We start from the raw sequence: 20,771 nt of genomic DNA, 5'->3' as shown, positions 1-20,771 counted from the left end.
ACAACTTATAGTTGAAAGCCACACCGGGTTAACAAACACCGGGTTATATTGATGACTTATAGTCAGGCCGAGTCAATAGACGCCGGTTTACCTCAAACCTTACCAAAGGAGAAAAACTTTGACAAATAAAAGCAAATGAAAACTTGTAGTCGAGGCTTTTCAAGGGCTGCCAGGCCCAAATTCGAGGCTTTTCATGGGATGCCAAGTCACTGAGTTAAACCATTTTACAAAGCCTTTTAAGACGGGCCTCACGTTAACCAATCGTCGTTTTAACTTTGACAAGTTCAGGGACTGTATAAGATTGACTTGTCAAATGTTCGGCGCATCATACAAGGATTACCTGGACGGAGTGGCTTACTTCATGAAGGCAGGTTAACCCGGGGTTTTAGGTGAATACACCTGGCTTCCAAGCCTGGCTTGATAGCCTATTACAAGGGTCCTTTAAAACTCTTTTGTTGCTGTGCACAAAGAGCCCCCAGGTAACATTGTGAGCTGTGCTCAGTGGGTACCTATGTTTGAGCTGTGTGTGGCAACAAACTCTCTTTGGTCCCTTGGGTGTGAAGCCCCCAAGCTTTGTTGTGGCTTTATAAGCCGGTTTAATGGATAATCAGAACTCGCCTTATAAGCATAAGCCCCCATGTAACCAAGAAGATATATAAGACAAAATGGCAGAGGCCCCGCTTTAGCAAGCATGCCGGTTTATTTATTGATCATAATATGTACATTGTCAAAAATATATACATGATAGGAGCCTATGGCTCAGGTATAGTAAGGCCGAAGATGAGCAATATTCCATGGCCGGCGGGTCTCCTCCTCCGACTTGCGTGAGTCTTTGTGCTCTCGAACATCGATGAGGTAGTATGACCCATTGTTCAGATTCTTGCTGGCCACAAAGGGTCCTTACCAAGGTGGGGATAACTTGTGCATGTTAGTCTGATCTTGGATAAGCTGGATCACTAAGTCGCCTTCTTGAAAAGTTCTGGTTTTAACCCGGCGGCTGTGATAACGTCGCAGGTCTTGCTGATAAATCGCCGAACGAGCTGCCGCAATATCCCGTTTTTCATCTAACAAGTCCAATGCATCTTAGCGTGCTCTTTCATTGTCCGCTTCAACATAAGCTGCCACTCGGGGTGAGTCATGGCGAATATCACTTGGGAGAACTGCTTCCGCTCCAGAAACCATGAAGAAGGGTGTGTAACCCATAGATCTATTGGGGGTGGTGTTAATGCTCCATAAAATGGAAGGCAACTCTTGCACCCAACAACCCGGCATCCTCTACAAAGGGACCATAAGCCGGGGCTTGATACCCTTCAGGATTTCTTGATTAGCTCTCTCCACTTGACCATTAGACTGGGCGTGAGCCACTAAGGACACATCAACTCAGATGTGCTCTCGTTGACAGAAATCTTCCATAGCACCCTTAGAGAGATTCATGCCATTATCTGTTATAATGATGTGTGGAAAACCAAAGCAAAAAATCACCTTTTTCATAAATTGAACCGTCGTGGCCTCATCACACTTGCTTACTGGCTCTGCCTCCACCCACTTGGTGAATTTATCAACCGCCACTAGAAGGTGGGTCTTCTTATCCTTGGACCTTTTAAAAGGCCCAACCATATCCAGCCCCCAAGATGCAAACGGCCAGGTGATTGGAATCATCCTCAATTCCTGGGCCGGAACATGAGCTCGGCGTGAAAATTTCTGACAACCGTCACATTTCCTGACCAGATCCTCCGCATCAACATGAGCTGTTAACCAGTAAAAACCGTGTCACAAAGCCTTAGCCACCAAGGATTTTGAACCGGCATGATGACCACAATCTCCTTTGTGGATTTCATGCAAGATCTCACAGCCTTCTTCAGGAGAAATGCAACGCTGAAACGCCCCTGAGACACTGCAATGATGTAACTCGCCATTGACAATAGTCATGGACTTGGATCGCCGGATTATCTGTCTGGCCAGAACTTCATCCTCGGGTAACTCGCCCCGGGTCATATACGCTAGGTATGGCACTGTCCAATCAGGGATAGCATGAAGAACCACCACCAATTGAGCCTCCGGGTCAGGAACAGCCAGATCCTCCTCCGTCAGTATTTTGACCGACGGATTGTGCAGAACGTCAAGAAAAACATTGGGCGACACCGGTTTACACTGGGATCCGAGCCAGCTTAAAGCGTCCGCCGCCTCATTCTTGCACCGATTAATGTGCTCGACCTGGTAACCCTTGAAGTGACCGGCAATGATATCCACCTTGTGCCGATAAGCCACCATGAGTGGATCCTTAGAATCCCAAGTACCAGACACTTGCTGAGCCACTAAATCGGAGTCACCGAAGCAACGTACCCGGATTAAGTTCATCTCCTTAGCCATCCGAAGACCATGGAGTAATGCCTCGTACTCAGCTGCATTGTTAGTATAGGGAAACATCAAATGGAGAACATAACAAAATTTGTCACCTCAAGGGGAAGTAAGGACCACTCCAGGCCCCGAGCCCTCCAATTGTGTGGATCCATCGAAGTTAATAGTCTAGTACGTGTCATCCGGTTTATCCTTCGGCGCATGCAACTCTGTCTAGTCGTTGATGAAATCCACGAGCGCTTGGCACTTGATAGCCGTGCGAGGCATGTATTTTACCCCGTGAGGTCCAAGCTCGATAGCCCACTTAGCAACCCGACCAGTCGCCTCCCTATTCTGATTGATATCTCCCAAAGGAGCGGAACTAACCACAGTAATGGGATGGCCCTAAAAGTATTGCTTAAGCTTCCGGCTCGCCATAAACACTCCATACACCAGCTTCTGCCAATGCGGGTATCTTTGCTTGGACTCGATAAGTACCTCACTGATATAATAACCGGCTGTTGAACCGGATACTCCTTACCAGCTTCCTTGCGCTCCACCATAATAGACACGCTGACAGCCCAGGCATTAGCAGCCACATATAACAGCAATGGTTCTTTATCAATGGAGGCAACAAGAACAGACGGTTCAGCTAACTACTTTTTCAGATCCTCAAATGTCGCATTAGCAGCATCACTCCAGACAAAGTTGTCTGTCTTCTTCATCATCTGATATAGAGGGATGGCCTTCTCTCCCAACCGGCTGATAAACCGGCTTAGCGCTGCAATACGACCTGCTAGTCGTTGAACATCATTGATACACGCCGGTTTAGCTAGGGACGTAATAGCCTTGATCTTTTCTGGATTAGCTTCAATGCCCCTGTTAGATACCAGAAAACCCAAGAGCTTGCCTGCTGGTACACCAAAAATGCACTTGGCCAGATTAAGCATCATCTTATAAACCCGGAGGTTATCAAAGGTCTCCTTCAAATCAGATATTAGCGTCTCTGCCTTCCTGGATTTCACCATGATATCATCCACATAAGCATGAACATTGTGCCCAATCTGATTATGAAGGCAATTCTGCACACACCGCTGATAAGTCGCCTGGGCACTCTTGAGCCCAAAAGGCATAGATACATAGCAGAAGGCTCCAAAGGGAGTTATAAAAGCCGTCTTCTCCTGGTCCTTAACTGCCATTTTGATCTGATGATAACCCGAATAAGCATCCAGAAAACTCAACCGCTCACAACCCACCGTAGCATCAATGATTTGATCAATACGGGGGAGGGCAAAGGGATCAGCTGGACAAGCCTTGTTTAAATCTGTGTAATCCACACACATACGCCAAGTGCCGTTCTTCTTGAGTACCAGCACTAGGTTAGCCAACCACTCAGGGTGAAAAGCCTCCACAATAAACCCTGCCACCAAGAGCCGGGCTACCTCCTCACCAATGGCCTTGCGTCTCTCTTCATTGAAGTGGCGAAGAAACTGCTTGACCGGTTTAAACTTGGGATCAATATTAAGAGTGTGCTCAGCGAGTTCCCTCGGTACACCTGGCATGTCAGAAGGTTTCCATGCAAAAATGTCCCTGTTCTCACGGATGAACTCGATGAGCGTGCCTTCCTATTTTGGATCCAAGTTAGCACTGATGCTAAACTGTCCAGATGAATCGCCAGGAACAAAATCAACCAACTTAGTCTCATTAGCCAATTTAAACTTCAAAGCCAGATCATGCTCTGTAGTGGGTTTCTTCAAAGAAGTCATATCCGCCGGATCAACATTGTCTTTATAGAATTTTAACTCCTCTGTTGCACAAACCGACTCAGCATAAGCCGCATCACCTTCTTCACACTCCAAAGCGACCTTGCGGCTGCCATGAACCATGATGGTCCCCTTATGACCCGACATCTTGAGCTGCAGATAAACATAACACGGCCTTGCCATGAACTTAGCATAAGCCGGTCGTCCAAACAGGGCATAGTACGGACTCCGGATTTTCACCACTTCAAAAGCGAATGTCTCTGACCTTGAATCATGATCATCTCCAAAAGCAACCTCCACAGCTATCTCACCGATCGGGTAGGCCGATTTACCAGGCACCACACCGTGAAAAATGGTGTTTGACGGTTTAAGATTCTTATCTGTCAACCCCATACGCCAGAAGGTTTCATAATACAAGATGTTGATACTGCTCCCCCCATCCATGAGCACCTTGGTGAACTTATAACCTCCAACCTGTGGTGCTATCACCAACGCCAGATGACCTGGATTATCAACCCGGGGCGGATGATCTTCTCGACTCCACACAATAGGCTATTCAGACCAGCGCAAATAACGGGGTACCACCGGTTCAATGGAGTTTACTACCCTTTTATGAAGCTTCTGATCATGCTTTATGAAGCTTCTGATCATGCTTGCACAGGCTAGTAGTGAAGACATGATATTGTCCACTATTCAACTGCTTCAGGTGACTCTGATAACCCGACTGTTGTTGTTGCTGATTCCCTGTTGATTATAACCACCTTGATCGCCCTAATTGCTTTGATTGCCTTGATTACCTTGAAATCCTAAACCGGAATTGCCTCCGCCATAACCCGACCCATGAGCCCGGTCCTGAACCGCCGGACAGTCCATGGTCATATTGGAAAAGATCCAAGTTTTTGAACTCTCACATAATAAAGCAATCCTTCCAGAGGTGAGTAGCTGGCTTCTCTTGCGTCCCGTGCTTTGGGCAAGGCTGATTTAACAGGCGCTCCAGATTCATACCTTATCCTCCACTCCGCTGGGGCGGTCTACCCTTACGACACTGGCCATTGTCCTATGCATTGGTGTTAGCCACAAAATTGGAATTACTGTCCCCTTTACGTTTACCATTATTCCCATGGCCCTCCTAGTTGTGTTGCTGTCCTTTCACACATCCGTTCTTCTTTCCCTTCCCTGACTTCTCATTGTCAGATTCAGGATCCTTGGTACTATCAGAATCGGCATACTTAACCAAAGCTGCCATAAGTGTTCCCATGTCATTGAAGTGACGCTTGAGTCATCCCAACTTCAACTTCAGCAGCTTAAACCGGCAATTTCCCTCCAATGTTATGACTGCCGAATCAGCATTGATGCTGTCCGACGAATGCAGGATTTCCGAAACCCGGAGCACCCAATGAGTTGTTGATTCGCCCTCTTCTTGGACACAAGCGGCCAGATTCACAATTGACATGGGTTGCTTGCACGTGTCTTTGAAGTTTGTTATAAACTGAGCCTTCAACTCAGCCCATGGACCGATGGAGTTAACGGGCAGACTCTTTAACCAAGTATGAGTCGTTCCATCCAACATCATGGTGAAGTACTTCGCACATGCCGCTTCATCCACATCCAGCATCTCCATTGCCATCTCATAACTCTTAATCCATGACTCGGGGGGTAAATCGGTAGTGTAATTAGGCACCTTACGCAGGCCCTTGAAATCCTTGGGTAACCGCACATTGCATAGAGCCGGGTGAGACACGACACCCCCCAAGAGCTGAAAGCAAGTCTTCGTTCCACTGGCGTCGTCGGTCGAACCGGAGTAGGCTGACGATTCACGTACTGCGCCGCTAATTCGGACTCCCGACGTGCTGTACCATTATCCACCACATCCTGAGCATTCGCACCACCGCGTGCTGGATTAGGCCCTCGAGGGGTGTCACAGTTCCGCGCACTGCTTGACACAGCCGATTCATCAATGTGCTTGCTGTAACTCTTGCTCGAGCGAGGGGTTGAATGGATTCTGTCTCGACTATATGAATAGGCCTGCTGCTGTACCATAGCGGTTTGAAGGAGATCCCTGGCCCGCCGCGTCTCAACCGCCGCTGGAGACTCGCCCTCCATTGGAATGGCTGCCAATCGAGACGCTGCAGCAATCATGTTATCCAAAGGGGTGGAGAAGTGACCCGGCGGGGTTGGCATGTACGGCGGCGGGTCATGTGTTCGTCGAGGCGGGTCCGTCACTCGCGGCTGATCCGGCGCTCCTGTCCCAGGTGCTTCAATCCGGTTCACTGCTGCCGGATTGCTGGGTCCTGCTCCTGGTGTGTTGAAGAGATTCATTGCTTCATAAACCGGCGGCAGACGAGGCCGATGCCTCCTCCTCAGCACGTCGTTCGAAGCGTTCTGATCCAGCATGAGACGGTAATTCTCTACCTGAATCCGCTATGACTGGGCATCTAAAGGGGCCCGCTCATCAGCCATCCTGGTTTCCTCAGCCGCCAAGTCCTCCTTGGCCTGAGTTATCTGATCCCGCAGCTTTGTGACCTCCGCATTATGCCGATCTTGAGTCTCCGGGGTAACTGTTGTGGTCAACAATGTCATCCCTGCATCCAATAAACTAGACAGAACTTGAGCTGGCCGGCGCGCGGGGCCTCCTGCCCCGACTGCCGATCCAGAAGTCATCGCTATCGTAGTTGAAGATTGCAATGTGGGCTGCATATCGGCCACGAAGATCGCAACCCAGTTTGGTGGTTCAAGGGTGTCCAGAATACTGTCGCCATCGGAACAGCCCCTGAACCGGCCATCTTGTAGTTGGTACAGCGACTCGGTCTCGCTGGTGGATGATTCGCCATCAGAGTAAATGACCGTCTCACCATCAGACATTAGTTCAGATTCTGCACCATGGATTAATCCCACAAACGCATGCTTCATGGCAGGCTGAACCCGGGCAGGTCTTGTACGCTGAGCCATCTTGACGAGGTCGGTGCAGATGTCTGGCTTAGGGCCAGGTTCACCGATCTTGCCGATGAAGACGTGAATTTCTCCAAAGGGGACCCGGTACGCGTACTCGATTGAGCCAGCCTCGGGGCCCCAGCTTGCATCATCGATGTAGAGCTTGCCGTGACGACTCTTGGTCATCCGGCCCACTGCGTATCCCTTGAGCACTTCAAAGTTTCCCTTCAAGAACTCGAAACCATGATGTGATAGCCCCACGGTGGGTGCCAACTATCATGGAATTATCACGTCAGATGTCCTAGTGAGAGGACTTAGTCATGGAGCCATCGCAACGAGATTAGCTTAAAGGGGTTAAACCGGACAAAGGACACGGGCAGTTTATACTGGTTCGGCCCCTTGCGGCGAAGGTAAAAGCCTACGATCCAGTTGTGGTGGAATTGATGGGGTCTCGATGATTAGGGAGCGAATCCGCTTTGCGTGTCTCTCGACTTGTTGTTTCTTGTCCCTGAACCGCCGCCGGGTCGTCCCTTTATATACACAGGCTGACGCCCGGCGGTTTACAGAATCCGAGGCCGGCTCATACATGTGTCCAGCTCGGTTTCTACCTTTCCCTATCTTACAACACAAGTTACATATCTCATGGCGGTTTATGTCTATGGGCCCTAATCCGCCCTTGGGCTCCGGGCCTCTAAGTCTCTGTAGTAAAGCGCCCTACTCCTTGTCTTCATGGGCTTCAATACGGATGATTCCTTGTGAGCATAACTCGGCCCCTCCTGGGTGGTTTATACTCAGTAGTTATATCCCCAACACTTATGTCTGTTGCGTCGGAGCTTGTCGTTGCTGTTTCTGGCTTCAGAAGTGCCAGGTTCGCTTGTATTGTTGTTGCTACGTGCTATCCAGCTGTCTTTGCCCGCACAAAAGCGGGTCATGAGTGCCGTAAGGGCTGACATGGACTTCGGTTTTTCCTGGCCGAGGTGTCTGGCCAGCCATTCGTCGCGGATGCTGTGCTTGAAGGCCGCTAGGGCTTCGGCGTGCAGACAGTCGAAGATTTGGTTCTTTTTAGTTAGGAATCGAGTCCAGAATTTCCTGGCTGACTCTCCGGGCTGTTGGATTATATGACTTAGGTCATCGGTGTCCGGAGGTCGGACATATGTGCCTTGGAAGTTGTCAAGGAAGGCGCCCTCCAATTCCTCCCAGCTGCCAATGGAGTTTTCGGGCAGACTGTTTAACCAGTATCTAGCTGATCCCTTGAGTTTGAGCGGGAGATATTTGATGGTGTGAAGATCATCGCCGTGGGCCATATGAATGTGGAGAAGTAAATCCTCAATCCACACCGCTTGTTGTGCCATCATATGATTCGATGTTTACGGGTTTAAACCCTTCTGGTAAATCATGTCCCATTACTTCATCAGTGAAGCAAAGGGGGTGTGCGGCGCCTCTATATCGGCCAAGTCGTGACGTAGCTCAGATGGAGCTCGTCTGTGGTTTTCAGCCCGGACATGGTTACATTTGTCACGTTCAGCCAGATGGCCATCGTCGCGCATCGAGGCACGCCCCCGTGATCCATAGATTGATCTTGTCTAACCTGCTCTCTTTTCCAAATCGCGTCGCAGGTCATGTGTATATCCCCGAGCTATTGTATTTCTGTTTGTTCAGCGAGGTAGTGTGGGCTGGTATTCGTCTTGAGGTGCCACTTTATCCCGGCCACGTGGTGGTCGGTCAGCCATATTGTACTTTGGTAGGACGGGCTCCAGCACCTCATCATCGAACTATGGTAACAATTTGCGCTTCGGGTAGCTTTTGGTTGGGCGCTCGAGGCCATATTCCTCGGCTACCAGGACATCAGTCCATCTTTCATTGAGCAGATCTTGATCAGCTTGAAGCTGCTGCTGCTTCTTTTTCAGGCTTCTTGCAGTGGTAATTAGCTGACGCTTAAAGCACCTGTTCGGCGGGCTCTTCAGGCACGATGAAATCTTCGTCACCAAGTCTAACCTAGTCCTCGGAGAGCGGAAGGTAGTTGCTATCCTCTGAGTCTTTGTTCATGGCCTGTTCGCCAGGGCTGGCTGGCCCATCATCCCATTCCTCCTGTTCGGAGGTCGGTTCAACAGGGTCTTCCTTGTTTTCGGCACCATCGGGAGTGTTGTCCTCTTCTGCGACAGTATTGCTGTTTTTACTACGGCGTGGCTTAGAGCGGCGCCGCTGACGTCGGCGCTTGGCTGTATCCAAGAGGTTTATCCTCGACTGGATTTTCATCGTCACCGTTGTTTTCTTTGGGTGTATCCACCATGTATATGTCGTATGAGGAGGTGGCTGTCCAACACCCTGTAGGCAGTGGTTCATGATCTTCTCCGGCATCGTAGTCCATACCATCGATGTCTTCGGAGTCGTAGTCAAGCATGTCGGTTAAGTCATCGACAGTGGCTACAAAGTGGGTGGTGGGTGGGGAACGAGTTTCTTCATTATCCACTTCCCCTTCGAGTCGGACATAGTTCGGCCAAGAGTTCCCAGACAAGGAGAGGGATCTTAATGAGCTTAACACGTCGCCAAAAGGCGAGTGCTAGAAAATGTCCGCGAAGCTGAACTCTAAGACCAGCGCCCAATCAGGTTCGATGGACGGAGATGCACGCGGTACGGAGCCTATGGCCGGAGACGAGTCCGAGGTTTCGGTAACACAAGCCGGCTCGAGCGCCGCCGAGTCTGCGGCCTCCGCAGCAGGGTTGAGCTTCCAGTCTTTGGACGACACAGTCCACTCCGGCTCCAGGGCCAGGGCGGTCACAAGCGCTATCTCATATGTGCGGCCAGATGACAGATCTAGGTCATGTTCATCGTGGTGGCCGAGGACAGCCATCAGGGGCTCGAATCCGTCGAAGATCAAGTCTCCACGGATATCGGCCTCAAAATTCGGGCTTCCAAATCTAACCTGATGGCCAGGGGTGTAGCTATCGATCTGCTCTAGATGGCCAAACGAGTTGGCCCACAGTGTGAAGCCGCCGAATACAAAGATCTGTCTGGGGAGGAAGATCTCCCCCTAGACTGCATTGCTGTAGATGATTGATGGAGCCATCAAGCCTATCTTCAACGACACAGCGGAACTCTCAATGAAAGCACCAATGTCGGTGTCAAAACCGACGGATCTCGGGTAGGGGGTCCCGAACTGTGCATCTAAGGCTAATGGTAACAGGAGGCGGGGGACACAATGTTTACCCAGGTTCGGGCCCTCTCTATGGAGGTAATACCCTACTTCCTGCTTGATTGATCTTGATGAATATGAGTATTACAAGAGTTGATCTACCATGAGATCATAATGGCTAAACTCTAGAAGTCTAGCCAATGAGGTTATGATTATCACTAAACTCTAGAAGCCCAAACCCTCCGGTTTGTATAGACACCGGGGGAGCTAGGGTTGTACAAAGTTAGTTACAGAGAAAGGAATCTACATATCCGAATGGCCAAGCTTGCCTTCCATGCCAAGGAGAGTACCATCTGGACACGAGACGAAGTCTTGTATCATGTATCTTCATAGTCCAATAGTCCGGCCAAAGTACATAGTCCGGTTGTCCGAGGACCCCTTAGTCCAGGACTCCCTCATTCATGCCTTTGAATGTTACATTGGATACAAAAAGCTTGATATTTGTTGATTTTGTATTTAGAAGTTAATGTCAAACTGTTTGAATGATAGTGGTCATCACCGAGCTTGAGGGGCTCAAGGCCGAGCTCAAGAAGGTTCGATAGGAGGTGGAGCAGCAAAAGGCTGCGGTCGCGAAGGCGGAGAAGGCCCGAACTACTGAGACGGTGGCTAGGAAGAAGTACCACGTGCGGGTCGTGGAGGTCGAGGAGACCCTAAAAGGCATGTTCCAAGCATGCGATAAACTTCAAGCTGAGGAGAAGCACACGAAATAACAGCTCAAGAAGCTCCAGCTTGCACACTCCGAGCTCCAGACCGTGGCCCTGGCTAACCACGAGGTGCTCCAGCAGGTGGAGCAAATAGCCGCGGGTAAGCCATATTTATTATAGTGTGTGTTTGGAAGCAAAGGGTGCATTGAGCTCACCCAGCTGTGGCATTCCGCAGAGGTCTTCGCGGATCTGTCGAAGAGTGTCATGGATGCCGTCCAACACTTCGACCAATTGGAGGGCCCTGAGGCGGAGACGGCATTCTGGCGGCAGTTCCGAGAGTCACCATCATCACAGCTGCTGAACCATCAAATGAAGCAGCTGGCGGAGCTATTCCACATGGCAAGGCCGATGCTCCAGGACCTCTGCATCAAGTTGTGGCCCACTGAAGCCCTGCCGACTAGCTTCTTCAGCCTTCTGGCTCGCCTGCGGTTGATGTCCCACGAGTGAATTGCTGGCAGTGGTCTGCGTGCTTCGAGGGAGCACGGCAGGCGTACGCCTACGTGAAGATGCACTTCTGAAAGGTTGATGCAGTGATCGTTGCAGCGGGCCCCCTTAAAGGGAAGCCCCGCACCATAGAGCAGTTCTACGCCGAGGTAGAAGAAGGTGTCGGGCGACCAAGGCCATGTGCTCGAAAGATACTTTGTATCAGTTCTAGTACTTCGGAATGCCAAAGTACAAGGGATGTATGAAAACTACATTTTGTTTTAATGAGTATGGCGTTAAATTCCCTCATATGATTGTGTTATTAAATTAGTTTTCCTCCTCTTCGACCGTATCTAACTGAAAGTGGCCAGTCATGGACTTCTGCCCCAATGTAGAAAATAAAGAGGGTGTTCCTTGAGGCAGCTCTGAGCTTTAGCCGACGTCTCGATACCCGATGGCGGTCTGTGCTCATAGGAACGAGGCAATAAGACCATAATAGCTTCGCAACTTTCACTTAGTCATAGGAGTTTTATTGTGGGGGCTAATGACGAGCCCCCGGTGTGCGAAGTGGTCAGCTTAGTCATCTGAAGTCTACACCCTTGCACACTTCGGCTAATGTGAAAAATAAGCCCTTCGTTTAACATAGGTGATCTCTATCATCACGTTGCTTAACGTGGTATTGAGATTGCGGACCAGTTTTTTCTTACCTAGATAGTCAGTTTTCGACTTTCTCCACTGAGGCGCTCCACCAATTAAATTGGCGGCACTATCATAGTGGTTCTCACATTACACCCTTAGTAGAATTTGTCAGGAATGTTAGGGGTACTTATAGGAGCCGAGAAACCCAACTATTGACCAAAATCCAGGTTCAAAACTAATGCATATAATGCAACATCCGAGACGCTGAGTAATTTGGACATGTGTATTTAGGGGAACAAAGGCCTTTAGCAGTTGTATCTTAAAGACGTTCGTGTAGCTCACAGGCAATGCTTGTACGGAAATACAGTAAGGACCTTAAAGGGCATGATTTTTTTATTTTTCGAGTTCAAGATTTACATGTCGAGCTTTAACGAGAGAAAATAAAAGGACATAATGCAAATTAAAGGTAAAAAGGGGGGAGCAAAGAACAGGGCGGATCTTCACATCGGGTCTATAAGCCCGGGCTGCTTCCTGCCGCACGTCTGCATCTCCATGCTGTTGGCCGGCTTGTCCTCGTTGATGGCGGAAACTAGGAGGGAATGTATGTCACCTCGACCCTGCATGTGCTTGAAGTGTTTGCTAGCCGAGTCCTTTGAAAGAGGTTCGCATATATCCGATGTGTGGTTGAGGCCATGTGGACATTTTTTTTTCTGGCTAGCTTTTTGATATAACCTAGCTGGTGTGGAAGCTTGAAGCTTAGCCGCTCTTCAGTCTAGCCAATCCGGCTTTTCCATAAGTTTGGCTTTTCAGCGGCCCAATAGATTTTTATTGCGAAATTGTGCACCCTGGGGACGTAATGCCCCTTCCAAGGGGGCACGCAAGGAGCACATTCCCCTATTTAGGGTGTGGGGGTATGTGTCCGAGGTTGACTAGCGTGCTCTGTGTACGCTTCAAAGAGCTAGAGGTGTGTTTACCGCCATGGGCCACCTCCTCGGACTCCTGCACCTCAGCAGCGAAGGCTGCGGTCTACTCCTCTATCTAGAGTGAGCGTTCCGTGGTACCATTCACTGTGATAATACCATTAGGTCCTCACATTTTGTGCTTAAGGTAAGCAGAATGCGAGACCACGTTGAAGTGAGCAAACACAGTGCACCCTAGGAGCGCGTGGTATCCACTTCGAAAGGGGACGATGTCGAAGATTAACTCCTTGCTCTTGAAGATCTCGGGTGACCCGAAGACTACCTCCAAAGTCACTCTTCTGGTAGAGCAGACCTTAATGCTTGCAATGACACCTTTAAAGGTGGTGCTTCTTGTCTTGGTTCGAGATAAGTTGATGCCCATCATCCTAACTCTATCCTCATAGATTAAGTTTAGGCTGCTTCCTCTGTCCATAAGGACACATGTCAAATGAAAGCCATTGACAATTAGGTCCAGGATGTGTGCAGCCGATCCGCCTTGCCTGATGCTGGTTGGATGGTCACGCTTGTCGATGTGATCAGGTAAGCCGACCACTGGTTGAACTTTGGGGCGACTGGCTCTAGTGCGTATATGTCCCAAAGTACACGCTTCCTCTCCCTTTTTGTCAGGACCCCAACTCAATGCCACATCGATCTAGCATGTAACACCTCATATCACCTTGCGGCCTCACGCACGGTATTCCCACGGGTGTCGCCTTACCTTTGCCCGGGACCATTTGCGCCTTTTGGCACACGTATATGATAGTGTCGCTAGCCTCCATATGATAAGGAGCCCGGGCTGACATGGCTAGTCGTAAACCCAAAGTGGCACAAACTTACAGGGATAGACATCCATGACCCAGCATCGAACGTGTCGGTCATCAGCGAGTGAATCCAAGCTGTAGCACTGGGCTAGCAGGACTCCGGTGAACCAGGCTGTAGCGGGCTAACAGGACTCCGGTATTCATCGCGTGACATTTCCCCGAAGGGACAGACACAGGAACGAAGAAGGACACATGCCGGCCAACCTAAGTGTTCCGGAGCAGTAGCAAGCTACCATGGCTTAGTGGAAGCACTAGGAGACATTTCCCGGTAAGAGAGGCTACTAAGGATAAACAACTAGATAGTCAGATCCCACACATACCAAGCATTTCAATAACATACACACAATATGCTAGATATGTGCAAATACAACATGGCATCACAACATGACTCTACAACTCAAGTATTTCATTCAATAGGCTCCGAGGAGCGAGATATTACAAACAAGGGTCTCTCGACCCAGCATTCAGAGCATACATGTCAAAGCACAAGCGGAAGCTTAACATGTCTGAGTACAGACATCTATAAATGAAAAAGGCTGAAAAGCCTGACTATCTACCAGATCCTGCCGAGGGCACAAGATCGTAGCTGAGGTAACAAGCTAAACGTCGAAGTCCACATGGAACTACTAGTGAGACTGAAGTCTCTCTGCAAAAACATAAAATAGGCAAACGTGAGTACAAATGTGCCCAGCAAGACTTACATCAGAACTAACTACATATGCATCATTTTCAACAAAGGGGTTGGTGTGGTTTAACTGCAGCAAGCCAGCTTTGACTCGGTGGCTATCCTGAACTACGACTGCAAGTAACTCTTTTGAGGTGGCACACACGAGTCCACATATTCACCATATCAATACACCACTATGGATCCACTCTCGTCTCCCTACGAGAACGCCATCCATAGCACTCACGCTTATCTTGCGCATTTTAGAGTATCCACTTTCACTTGTCTATGAACTGTACAGGCAACCCAGAAGTCCTTTTCCACATACACGGCTATTCGAATGGATAATGTTAACCTTGCAGGGGTGTACTTCTTCACACATGCTCTCGCCACTTACCGCCATGTACACCTCGTGTATCTCGGCAACCTTCAAGCGGAAGCCTGGCGAGGGAGTCGGCCACGACCTGACTAACCACACAAGTCTCTCGTCCAGGTTTATCGCCTATTCGGGTTCCATCCGCAAGGAGATCCGGCTGGGGTGTCGCACACAACCCCAAACAATGTGAGCAGGTTTCCCAAGCCCACCATCCGGGTGCCACTTGGTACACCGTGCCACTGCACCTAGTCTGTCCCAAGCCCACCTGTACCGGGTGCCACTTGGTAGACTACTAGCACTACCTACAAACACCAGAAACTAGTTGCAACTCCTGGACAGAGATCATGTTGATTAATAAGTCGAGAGGGGTCGAGTTACCGGAACCCAATGTGTGCTAGTAACTGTTCATGGATCACAAACACAGAACTCAATTCCTGAGGACGGTTTCAATGAGACAACCCACCATGTACTCCTACATGGCCTCTCACCGCTAACTTTACCAAATCGTGTTCACACACTTAGCTCACACAGTAGGACATGTTTACATACCTCCGATTCATCCCCGATGAATCAGACCTGACTCAACTCTAAGCAGTAGCGGGCATGACAAACAAGCATGAATGAGTAGGCACAACAGGGCTCAAACAACTCCTACTCATGCTAGTGCGTTTCATCTATTTACTGTGGCAATGACAGGTCATGCAGAGGATAAAGGGGTTCAGCTACCGCAGCCAGTAACAGATGAATCGTTGTTGTCCTAATGCAGTAAAAGAGAGCAGGAGCGAGAGAGTGGGATTGTATCGGAATGAACAAGGGGGTTTTGCTTGCCTGGCACTTCTGAAGATAATATAGTTCTTCATCGGTGTCATCGAACTCATCGTCGGAACCAAGTCTATCGAGAGGGGACAAATACCGGCAACACAGAGAAAACACAATCAATGCAATGCAACAATATGATGCATAAATATGACATGGCAAAATGAGTGTGTTTTGGCTAATGCAACTTAGAACAGATTAAATGAAGTTGGTTTGAACCAAGGGTTCAAATTCAAACTCCATATGTGCTTATTTAAATGCCAATTATGCAAATTGTCATATAACACAACCTTAGGTTGTTCAAACATGCATGAAAATGGTGCAGATGGATAGCTTGGATTTTTCTGATCATTTTTTATATATAAATTATTTCATTTGGAGTTACGGTTGATTTTCTATGAATTTTAGAAGTTTTGAACATTTTCTGGAATTTCCTGGATAAGAATAAATCCAGTAAATGATTTACTGCGTCAGCCTGACATCAGTGTGATGTCAGCAGGTCAACGAAGCTGGGTCTAGGTCAAACATGGCCAGTGGGTCCCGTGTGTCAGTGACTAACTAGACTAACCTAGTTTAATTAGCACTAACCTAGGTTAAACTAATTAAGTTTAAACCTAAACTAGATTAGTTAGTCGGGCGGGGCCCGCATGTCATAGACTCAGGGGAGGTCAAATCGCTTGGTCAACCGGGGCTAAACCATCGGCGGTCAAAGCGGTCAACCCACCGGCATTTAGCCGCCGGCGAGGCTGAACGTGGCGGAGGGCTCGGGATTGGTCCTCCGGCGCCCAATCGAGCAGCGGAGGGCACGCGCTGGGAGCTGGGGCTCGCCCGCATCCAGGACAGCACGCGGCAGCAGCGGGGACGGCCGGAGCTCGCCGGAAACGAGCTCGGGGCGGCGCCGGCGTTCGGGTGTTGGTGGCTACGGGGCTGCAGTGGCCGTGGCAGCGCGTTCATGGCACCTACAATAGCTACGCGAGGCGGCGACCATGTTGGTAACGACGCTCGGGCCATTTGATTGTCGGGGCCGCGTCGGCGGCAGGCGCAAGCGGCGGCGGGTGCGGTCAAGCTTGGTGCAGTCTCTACAGCGTGCGAGGAAGATAACGGAGAGGGGGGAAACGGCCAGAAGCTCACCACGGTCACGACAAGCGGGTCGGCGAGGTTGGGGAGGAGCTGATGAAGATGGGATGTCTCCGGCGATCTCGGCGGCCGAACGATGAAGACGAGGTCTGGGGCGCCGTTTTGGGGCATTCGGCGTCGAGTGAGTCTACGGGGAGGACGAGGGCGTCGAGGCAGAGACCATGGACACATCGGCGAGGCGTGGTAGGGCCGGTGGCTGCGGCGTTACGGTGGCGCGGCTGCGGCTGCGCTCGGGCTCGAGAGGGAGAGGGAGCAGAGGAGGGGGAAGAGGTCGGGAGAGAGCGAGAGAGTTCCACGGGGGTGGCGTGGCGCGCATGGAGGCGTCCAGGGTGTTGGGGACGCAGGCAGCCAGGCAGGAGGTGGCTCGGGCGCGTGCGCGCGCGCGACGAGCACGCGCTCTGCCTACTGGCTAGGGAGGAAGACGACAGGGCAGGTGGAGGTGGGTTGGGACGGCACAGCGCCAGGCCAGATGGGCTGCACAGTAGGTAGGTCCAGGTAACTTACTCTCCCTTCTCTTTCTATTTAGTTTTCTGTTTTTCTATTTTGTTATTTTGTTTTGGGCTTTATTAAAAATACTTAGGCACACTCAAAAATCACCAAACTGCTCATGGCCACCGTTTGGAATATATCCAACATGGAACATTTCAGTTTAGGATTATTTGGACATTTTAAATATTTTATAGTATTTAAATGCCCAAATTCAAATGGAGTATGATTTAATTCAGAGCCCAAATATGTCATGGAAAAATGTGCATCACCTCTGGCTACTGTTTACAGTATTTTCCATAAATGATGAACATTTTTGAAAGCCATTTGTACTTACTGAAAATATATTAGGTGAACCTAGTGAATTCCTTTAATGCTAGGGTTTAGGCAATCCCCATTTCAACTTTCTTTAAAAAGTAAACATGAGGCATCACCAAAGGCTAGCACTAGTACATTGCCAGAAGCTAGGGATGTGACAACTCACCCCCACTAAACAAGAATCTCATCCCGAGATTCAAGACGTGAGGTAGGAAGACAAAGGGGACACTAAGTATCACAAACTTCATGATCCAACTGTCCTTCTCGAAGATGTTGATTCATTGCATCATCTTGATCTCGACGTCTTGCTTTGAGAACTTCATCCAACATGACAACGAGAGGAAACAGAGAATTTTAGAAGAATTGACTTCTTGAGTTCTAGCAACTTAGGATTATCACAAGGATCACAAGATCAACTCATGGAATGAGACATGGAAACATCTCTAGAGCTGAGAGGTAAAACATGCATTAGGAGGGACGGAAGAAACAATTTGATGAGGGTTTCAAAGTAGCGACGGAACAATTACCATGTTCCCGTAACGGCTCATAGAATTATTCCCTTAAATGGCAAAAAGGATTAATCTTGATACAGAGATCATTGAAATTCTCTATACCAGCCTAAGGAAAAACACAATCGATCATTTGAAGGAGTCCGAAAGAATGACATACTCGGACCAGAATGGATGATGTGGATTACCTTGTTGAAGACAACACAAGGGATGATTTTAGTAACTAGGGAAAAGCTCAATAGTAGAGAGTGAGTCCACTATTTGAAAAGTTATAGCTTAACCAAGGAAACTAGGAGCAATCCCAGTTAGTGCCGATGATAACACCTAGTGCTTTTGCGTGCTCTCAAGAACTTGAGCATTTCCATATTCATGAAGGTTTTACCAATATCCGTGTCAAGGATCCTGGCAACACAACGTACTACCATGATGAACAACAATGGACGATGCAGATACAAAGGAAGATAACCTTCTCGGATTTCACCTTAGCGGAGCCAAGGAAGCAAAATCTGGATGATGAACCGAGAGATAATTAGCACTCTGCTTTTAATGTTCTCCTTGATGTGTGATAGGTCTCCGTCATATCTATAATTTTTGATTGTTCCATGCCAATATTATTCACTTTGATATACTTTTTGGCAACTTTTTATATTATTTTTGGGACTAACATATTGATCCAGTGCCCAGTGCCAGTTCCTGTCTGTTGCATGTTTTATGTTTCGCAGAATATCCATATCAAACGGAATCCAAACGGGATAAAAGCGGACGGAGCGTATTTTTGGAAAATATGGAAAATTCCAGAAGAAAAATCCACGCGAGATGGTGCCCGAGGTGGTCACGAGGCAGGGGGGCGCGCCCTCCCCCCTGGGCACGCGGCCTACCCTCGTGAGCCCACCGTAAGGCGGTTGATGCTCTTCTTTTTCCGCAAGAAAGATAATATTCGGAAAAAAATCACGAAAAAGGTTTCAGGCCAATCGGAGTTACGGATCTCCATATATACGCGAAATGGTGGAACAGAGCCACAAGCCAACGCAGAGAACGCAAAAACAGAGAGATAGATCCAATCTTGGAGGGGATCTCGCCCCTCCCAAGCCATGGGAGGCAAGGACCAGAGGGGAAACCCTCCTCCCATCTAGGGAGGAGGTCAAGGAAGAAGAAGAAGAAGGGGGGCTCTCTCCCCCCTTGCTTCCGGTGGCGCCGGAACGCCGCCGGGGCCATCATCATCACCGCGATCTTCACCAACACCTCCGCCATCTTCACCAACACCTCCATCACCTTCCCCCTTCTATCTACAGTGGTCCACTCTCCTGCAACCCGCTGTACCCTCTACTTGAACATGGTGCTTTATGCTACATATTATTTTCCAATGATGTGTTGCCATCCTATGATGTGTGAGTAGATTTTTATTGTCCTATCGGTGATTGATGAATTGCTATGATTGCTTGAGTTGCATGTTTTATTGGTGCTGTCCTATGGTGCCCTCCGTGTCACGCAAGCATGAGGGATTCCCGCTGTAGGGTGTTGCAATACGTTCATGATTCGTTTATAGTGGGTTGCTAGAGTGACAGAAGCTTAAACCGAGTAAGGGGATTGTTGCGTATGGGATAAAGGGGACTTGATGCTTTAATGCTATGGTTAGGTTTTACCTTAATGAATCTTTAGTAGTTGCGGATGCTTTCTAGAGTTCCAATCATAAGTGCATATGATCCAAGTAGAGAAAGTATGTTAGCTTATGCCTCTCCCTCAAATAGAATTGCAATAACGATTATCGGTCTAGTAACATAGTCAGTTGCCTAGGGACAATTCCACGACTCCTATCACCACTTTTCCATACTCGCTATATTTACTTTAGTTGTGTCTTTACCTTAGCAGCCCCTAGTTTTATTTTCATGCTCTTTACTTTCTTGCAAACCTATCCCGAAAACACCTACAAAGTACTTCTAGTTTCATACTTGTTCTAGGTAAAGCGAACGTCAAGCGTACGTAGAGTTGTATCGGTGGTCGATAGAACTTGAGGGAATATTTGTTCTATCTTTAGCTCCTTGTTGGGTTCGACACTCTTACTTATCAAAAACTGTTGCGATCCCCTATACTTGTGGGTTATCAAGACCTTTTTCTGGCGCCGTTGCCGGGTAGTCATAGCATGGGGTGAATATTCTTGTGTGTGCTTGTTTGCTTTATCACTAAGTAATTTTTATTTGCTGTTCTTAGTTGTTCTCTATCTTTAGTTATGGATATGGAACACAAAATACCAAAAAAATTAGGTGTAGTGGCTACTCATGAGGATGGGGTAACTCCTAAAATCCTCGATTCTCATTATGCGAGAGATATTATATACTACTTTGATAATCCTGAGAAAACCCCATTCAACTTTATAATGGGAGTAATGTTGGATCAACGTGAATACTTTAGGGATTATCGCTTAACACAAAAAGGGAAACTATTATGGGATCAAATTCATTTATTGAAGTGGTATCCTTGGAAACTATGCGTGAAATATGATTATACTTGTTGCTCTAGGATGAATTCTCCACACCTTCCCTTTTCATGCAAATTTAATGATAATAAAACCTTAGCTTCTTATGCTAATGGTATATATGATTACTATGATGTGGAACAAATAGAAGAATTTGTTGCTTTTATGGGTGCTTATGAAATTGAAGCTATGTGTAAAGAGTTTGAGGATTATGATGATGTT

The sequence above is a fragment of the Triticum dicoccoides genome, chromosome 1B, assembly GCF_002162155.2.
Source record: "Triticum dicoccoides isolate Atlit2015 ecotype Zavitan chromosome 1B, WEW_v2.0, whole genome shotgun sequence".
Taxonomy (NCBI): domain Eukaryota; kingdom Viridiplantae; phylum Streptophyta; class Magnoliopsida; order Poales; family Poaceae; genus Triticum; species Triticum dicoccoides.
Note: the sequence above shows the minus strand (reverse complement) of the source record.